General features: G+C 35.5%; 1 pseudogene; it reads left to right on the top strand.

Moving 5' to 3' along the window:
* The first annotated feature begins 7981 nt into the window (after nt 1-7981).
* LOC111814850 lies at nt 7982-8097 on the top strand (annotated as a pseudogene).

Here is an 8097-nt window from a genome sequence, read left to right as displayed (position 1 = left end):
TCATTACAGGCTGCTCCAGCTGTCCTCCAAATGTATGCTGAATAAGACATGAGAAGGAAAGCTTTTAAAAAAGCTTTCCAATCTAGGCAAGTCATTAGATGAATTTAAGTCAGAGCAGAAGAGAATTTTTCATACTGTGTGGTTGTCTGTCTGACTTGGTCACCTACACCATTAGACAGACAACAATTCCACTTTACTGCAGTATTATCACTGATCACGTACTTCCAGTTTCAGAAAATACTTCAGCATTCAAAATTATTCTATTCTGTATGAAGAAATTAAAATTCATCCCGTCCCCAAATTCTATTCACTTGTATTAAGCACTTACAATTGTTGTAAAAATGTCTATTCATTTTATTAATTTCAATCATTTATTTCCAGTTGTGTTTGTAATATAGTTAGCTCCCTATGTGTTCATGGATTCTGCAGCTAGGAATTCAACTCATCACAGAGTGAAAATATTTTTAAAAAGCAATCCTATGTAAAATGAATATGTAGAGTCCTTTACTCTTTTCTTTGTTTGCTACACAATGTGGTATGACAACTATTTACACATCATTATGTATTATAAGTAACCTAAAAATGATGCAATGAGATGATAAGTGTATGTTCTATTTAAATATTGCACCATTGTATATGGGATGTCTGATCATTTGCAAATTTTGTCATTCAAAGGGAGTTCTGGAGCCAGTTCCCCTGAGAAGAAGCAAGAGTAACTGTGTGTAAATTGGATATATTGGGTATATGTGTGTGTGTGTGTGTATAATACGTGTATCAGCTTTAGCAGTTTATTATTAATGAATATTTAGGTGACAATTAATTCCACATTATAAAACATGTACATTTTTATTATCTGAATATTTTATATACAAATGAAAGATAGAAAATACAGGGCTACTTGCTCATTGCATTTTTCAAAATGAAAGCATACTTTCTTTTCCTTGTGGTTCATTTTATAGAAATTCTCAGATATTTATTTATTTAATTTTTAATATTAAAATTGTTATAACCCTGTATGGAAAATGTCTATTGGTAGAATTTTTTCAGTAGATTGGATGATTATTAGTGTTTTTTAGCCATAAAGTACTTTTTAATTAAGGCACATAGGTTACCTTTTTTGACATAATGCTATTGCAAACTTAGTATACAACATACTATATAGTAAAATAATAATTTTATGTGCTCTGAAAACCAAAACCTTATTGTACTCATTTTATGGGCATATTGTCTTTATTGTAGTGATCTAGAATCTAATGTGTCAGATCATCAAGTTACACCTGATTATGTCTGACTCACTACTGTGCATGACTTAACCATAACACAATTGAGATAGATAGATAGATAGATAGATAGATAGATAGATAGATAGATAGATATTTGCTAATTTACTGAAAGGTGAGAGTTTGATAAAAAAATACAAGGATAGAATCAAAGGTTTTATCTCTATTCATCTAAGATTTTACTGGCAAAATAATCATTAATATGAGGTGGCATTGGTAATTAGCTCCTCAAAATAGGTTTTGGAAGTTAGTTAGAGAAGAGTATGTACTAAGGTAGAAGAGGAGGAAGGACCACAAACCAGTAACATTCAAGACACTGAAGATAAAAGTTGATGATTGTACTGTTTTGTCCAAATTTAATTTCAGTTAGAAAATCTAGACTATTTGACCTTGTCATAAAATATTTTATCTGATAGCTAAGACAATCTAATGTATTTATGTGTATATTCCTTCTAATAAATTTCAGTAATCCAATCTTTAGATTTCTAGGAAAGTACTCAGTGTCACTTTATCATGTCCCTTTATTTCTTATAATAACTGCATAGTTTCCAGGTAAAAATAAAAGACTGTCTAATTCGAAATCTAGGAAGTATCAATCTGGCTTTTTATTTACTTTGCAAAATCAAAGTAATATTTTGCCAAGATGGGTCAAGTCTCAGATTATAGGGTAACAAGTCTTGGTAACTTTTCTCTCATTGCTGGGACAAAATACCTGACAGCCAAACTTAAGGGGGGAAAAATACATTTAGCTCACCATTTGTGGAGATTTTAATCTATAATCTTCTGGCTCCAAGGCAGGGTGCATGGCACAGAGAACACAGTTCAAGGCAGAAGAGGACAGAAAAAGGAACAAGGGCAAAAGGTGTAAGCCTCTTTCTCCTCCCTTCTCTTGTAGCCCTGGGGGTGGGGAGTCTTCACACCCACACCATCTCTTGCCCTTCTCTTACACAGGCTCAGCCTGTTTACAAAGTGAGGATCATGGCTGCCTGCTCAGTCCCTTAATCAAGCTTCTAAACTTTCATCTTGGCTCAATGGGTCAACCATCACAATATATAAGAAGTGAAGACTGGAAATGAAATGCAGAATACATATTTTCTGAATTTAAGTTACATCACTTCAATCACCATCCTTTGCCCTGCTTTCAGATGGAAATGAATGTCCTCCATCATTTTCCTTGAACATGTGACGACACACATGTGTAACTCTATGCATTGTGTTTATATTGTACAAACATTTACTTAATTACATGTGATGTTCTGTGCCCCACATGAAAATTAACAAAGTCTTTTAGATTATGGAAAACAAGAAGAAAAAAATTTCAGAAAGGTTATTAAAGGAGAATCAACAGAAAATAATAACTTGACACAGGCTCAACTCTTGACAGAGAGGACTGATGAATTATTTACATTATGGTAAGTTTCAGAAATGAAGCTTTGAGTAAGACTTCCCACCTTTGGGTATGGATTTCTTTTCTTGCTAGCATGACATCAACTCTGCCTTCAAAGCCAGATGATCCATAACACAGACTCGTTTCTGTTTCATCTCTGTGAATGACAAAACTCACTGTTTGTACAACTCTGCTCCCTGGAATCTAGAGCCAGTCCCATGTGACCCCAAGTATCCCTTTCTCACTTGTGCTAGAAGTCATGAAGAAGTTGAAGCATGTTGACAGCTTTTCTTTGATGTCTCACACTTCTTATCACCTTCTCTGGCAGCACCTCATGGGAAATACTTCTTTTCTTCCCCCTTTCAAGTTTTTGCCCTGGATGCCCTTAGCTAGCTGTTACATACCGCTTCAGTGAGGTTGGACAGAGGAGGCAGGTGCCCCTTTCCTGACCACAGCAGCTTCTTCTTTTTCCTGTCTTGTTTGCTTGATCTCATCAGATACCTGTCAAGGAGATCACAAACCAAGGAAGAAAGATTAGGAAAAAACAGAGGCTCTGAGACACTATCAGAAATAAAAGACTAAAGAAGAGAGCCTGGAAACTGAAGGAGAGGGATGAATTGGTAGAACTGGAGGTCAAGTAAGCCAAGGTCCTGTGTATCAGGCACACAAGGCTCTGAGTCAGAGCAGGCATCATAGATAGATGACTAAGTCTCCCACCCTGTTATTTGTGTTTGGGGGCTGAGGTAGGAAAGATCCCTATACCATGCCCCTGCCTCTTGCTCTCTGGCTTCATTCCAACAACTCCCTTTGCCCATCATATCCATGTATCTTCTCCTGTCAGTTTTTGAATTTGTTTCCTTCTTTTTTTTCTCTGAGTCATGCAGTGTTTGACTTCAGTTAACATTTGTGCCCCTCAAATAATAACTGAGGAACTGCAGCCCATAAGGAATTAAAGGAACAGAAACACCTAGGAATTGGAACACTGAGGTCTTACATTTCAAGTAAATTATTTCTCATCAATTGTGCTTGGTGGGGTCTGTGCTGACCACAGATATAACAGGGAATACAGCCAGGAATGGTACAAAATTGTTCTGCAAATGAGAGCAGGAGAGATGGACAAGTTTGTATGCCAACCATGGTTTTAAGCCTGAGGCCCCTTTAATACAACAACAATGACGATGACAAAAACAACAATAATAATATGACAAGTGTAAATTCCTTTAGAGAACTACTTTAGAAGTGTTAAGCCAAAATTTTACATAGCAGGTAGATATACAATCAATTATAGGGGAAAAGGTACATTGGGGATGAACATGACCATTGGAAACTAGTTGAATTAGCTTTGTAAGAGAGAAGTGTTTTGTGACAGTAATAGGGAAAGGGGCTGCCTCTAGGTAATGGGTTAGAAACACCTGTTGGGCGTGTGAACAGAAATAAACCGAAGACTTTACTTTTCATACCTCATTATTATACTTTTCTACTGGATGGTTAAGACCAAGATAAAGCAAGATCTATATAACAAGAAATGTAACTTTTTTATCTGACAAGGTCAGGCAAATCCCCTCAGGGTTTACCCTGAAACTATGTACCTCAGTTTGTAGATCCTTTGTCTGTGTCAGGCATGTGGATGAGTCATGGCCATTGCTTGACCAATTTGCTCCCTGTGAAAACCTGAGGTAATATTTTCTCTCCATGTAACTCTCCTTAGGCACACTCTATATCATTGATAAAATATAATAACAAGGTATGAAAAGTAAAGCCATATTAATATGCTGAGTTATAAAGGGCTCAAGTCAACAACTTCTGACATCACCAGTTCTACAGATAACCCACTACTATTATGGACTACTGGACTGTATTGGATTATTTTGCTGAATTCACACACCTACAATATTTAAATGTCAATGGAACTTCCATCTCTGACAAAACTAAAGAAAAAATGTGGATACAAATGAAGGACCATTTTGTATCTGTATATACAAAATAGTTAGGATAGATATACAGCTACTTTCTCTTAATTCAATGAGAAGATAGATTTGTACTAATAGAGTTTGGTCATGATATCATGTCTGCATTTTGTACTATGAATAATCACTATGAAGACAACAGTATGCAATGTATTAATTATTGAAACAATCCTACTAATTGGTTTTGAAACTGTCTCAATGCTATTTGTTTCTCAAAATTAATAATAATAAAAAAGAAATACACTGAAGAGCTTCTGCTGTGAGGAAAAGCTAACAAACAGAGATGTGTATCAGGTAGTTTTAGGGTGATGAATTCCAAAGAATTTATGCTCTGCCATTGATGTGAAAGCCTGGTTGTGTGAGTCTATGGTTGTTATATTAAAACAGAGAAGCACAAGTAAGAGACAGGGAGAGATAAAAGACAGAAGTTTTAATGAGGTTTACTAGCTTACAGAACCAACAGAAAGGCAAAACAACATGCTGTAGAAAATTATATTAGAAATACTTGAGGCTAGACAACAAAACAGTCATCCAGGATCAACACTGGACTATTAATGCCTTGCTACCACCCCCAGTCCCACCACTGTCACCCAGGTAACCTAAGCCTGTCCTTTCTGCTGTGCAATATTCCTTTAAGAGTCAATGATTTGCTCAAGAGCTACACACCAGTCTTTAATTGACAGAGAAAAGGAGAGACTCTTCTGCTTTTTGATTTCCAGATCTGGACAAAGGGTCCAGTTGGGAGATTTCCCCTCAAAATAGAAAGTTTCTGAATGTAGGTTAGCCACATGGCAATAATTTGGAAATGGAATTCTGTCCTACTTCAGACAAATGCATTTTCAAGGAAAGCAACGTTACATAATAATTTCAGTGAACAAGTTGGAATAACACAGCTTAATAATGAACAGAAGTCTCTCTCTGTTTTTCTATCATTTCACCAAATTTACTGCACCTTTATAGGACATAGTGAATCCAATACTAGTGACAGTTCCTGGTATGGCAAGCTTATAAATATTGCTGTATTTATCTCTTCTATTTTCAATGTTGACTTAAGAAATTAGAAATTTCTTATGCATGTGCATTGAAGATCATCTTTTATTATAGTTCTAATATAAATCTTTAAAAGTGACATCTGGGAAATTGTCATCTTACATTCATCATCAGTATAAAGTTTACATGTCAGTGAATAAAGCAAGATCCCAAGGAACTTGGACTAATTAGCTATTTTTGGCATTAGAGCAGCTAACTGATTTCCTGATTCACTCATGAGGAAAGAAAACTGTTTCTCAATTTAAAAAACATAATTACATACAGTAATGCAAGAAAGTTGAAAATTCAGGTGAGGTTTATGATTTTTTTTCTTTTCTACCCAAATCAAAATAACCATTTTATCTTAGTTTTGATGTATTTTGTATAAGAGAGAAACTTTAAAGGTTGTGATGGGGCAACTGGAGTTTAGTTTGCATGATAAGTAGCCATATGATTATCACACATAACTGAGATATTCATATATGTTTTCTATTTTCATGCATTGTCTTGGTCAGCTGCTGCATCTGGAGACAGGTCAACTTCCTCAAGTATTTTAGTTATAGAAATAAGACATTCACATTATGATGACAGAATATAGGGGGGAAATCCAATGGTCTACACATACATTAGGTGTATGTGTAAGCCTGGATATACATACCCACACATTTACGCACTTGTGTCACTGCATATCATCCCTGATTTTTTTTTTCAGAATCAAGGATTGAACTCAGGCCCTTGCACTTGCCAGGGAAGTGCTTATTCTACTGAGCCATCTCCCCAGCCCCTCAACCCTGATTTCTATACCACAACTAAAAATATCAAGGAGGAACATTGTGCTCATGTCTCTGCCATATAAGAGCTATTTAAAAGATTTTAAAATATCATTTTAAAATATTTTTCATAGACATAAATGACAAAAGGTTAAAACACTTCACAATAATTTGCAGATTAGCATAAGTTGGGAACAGGAGTGATTTTGTGTCTCAGATCTTACCATTAAAACAAATACAGCTATTGGAATATGGTAGCAAAAGAAAATTTTCTTGGAATATCTATGTCTGCAATACAAATTGAAATAAAATTTGGAAGAATTTAAATGCAGATGCAAAAAAATAAACTATGGGTAGCAAGCAGATCTATGTGACAGCAACCATGTGCAGCATGAAGTAGAGATGAACAGGTTTTAGGTGAACCTGATTTATCAGAGGGTACCAAATCAGTGCTCAGAGGAATTTAAAGGGAACACAAGAGCCTCCACAAACCTAGGAGAGGATTTTGCATGCAGGCAATAGTAAGTGAATACAAAGAGACTGTGGTAAATTTGGGGGCACTAGATAGGGTAGGTAGTATAATTCTGAAAATTGATATAGCAAGAGTTTTTGTAGGTCAAATCCTTCCACTAAGGAGAAACTACTGGAAGTGGGAACTATATTTAGCAGAAAGGGGGCAACAAAGGTAAAGAGAAATGGTTGAAAAATAAATGAGAGAAGAAAAATAAGCTAGCAGATCTGAGAAAGTGTACAGTGGCATTTTTAATACTTCCAGGAAACAGAAGCACTAGAGAAAAAACCCACCAAAATAATTCTGCTAGTTCAGCTAATCTTGCCTCCCTCACCCACTAATAATGCAAAAAAGCTTATCTTACTTATTCAGGAAATTTTTTTTAAATGTCTATATTCAAGCATGAGAGTGCATGTTTGCAATCTAAGCCAGCCTTCTGGGAGGTTAAGGCAGCAGAAGGTCCAGCCCACTCTGGGCAACTTATCATAGTTTTGTCTCAACAAAAAAAGTGCTAAGATGTAGCTCAGTGTGAAGTTCCTGAGTTCCATCATTAGAATTGCCAGAATTAAGTAAATGTTCTATACAATTATTCAGCAAGAGGTATGTTTGGAAAGCATAATGTTTCAAAATGAGCTAAAATATTAAGAAAATTATGAATGCTTTAAGTAACAAAATCAACAAGAGTTGAAATATTGAGTGATTAAATGGTTAGACAAAAGAAAGATTCAGAGAGAAAGCTGACCAAGTGTTTGGAAATAATTTAAATACAAGACTCATTGTGAGAGTAAATTGCAAAAAATTGCCAAAATTAACAAAGTAAACAATATATATTATACTAGAAAATAAATACAAGTTGGGTAAGAGACAGCAATGCAAAAGAAGGGACAAAAGATTTGAGAGAGATGTGTTAGATAGGCCAGCAAGACCCATCAAATACACATTACTGTCACAAAGAGCAATGCTATTAAAATGGAAAAGTATTGATATTGAAGTTATAACTCAGTATATTGTTGAAAATACTTAAAACCACATGTAAGTGGGTGTGCTCAGAGCAGGTGGCCTGAAGAATGGCTTCTCTGTTTACAACACACCCAACAGGAATTTAGGGTCACTGTGACAAGGGGCACAACACTTGTGACTTCCCTGTGAGCAA

The sequence above is a fragment of the Octodon degus genome, unplaced genomic scaffold (assembly GCF_000260255.1).
Source record: "Octodon degus isolate 3935 unplaced genomic scaffold, OctDeg1.0 scaffold00009, whole genome shotgun sequence".
Taxonomy (NCBI): domain Eukaryota; kingdom Metazoa; phylum Chordata; class Mammalia; order Rodentia; family Octodontidae; genus Octodon; species Octodon degus.
This window is presented reverse-complemented; position numbering and strand designations above follow the sequence as displayed.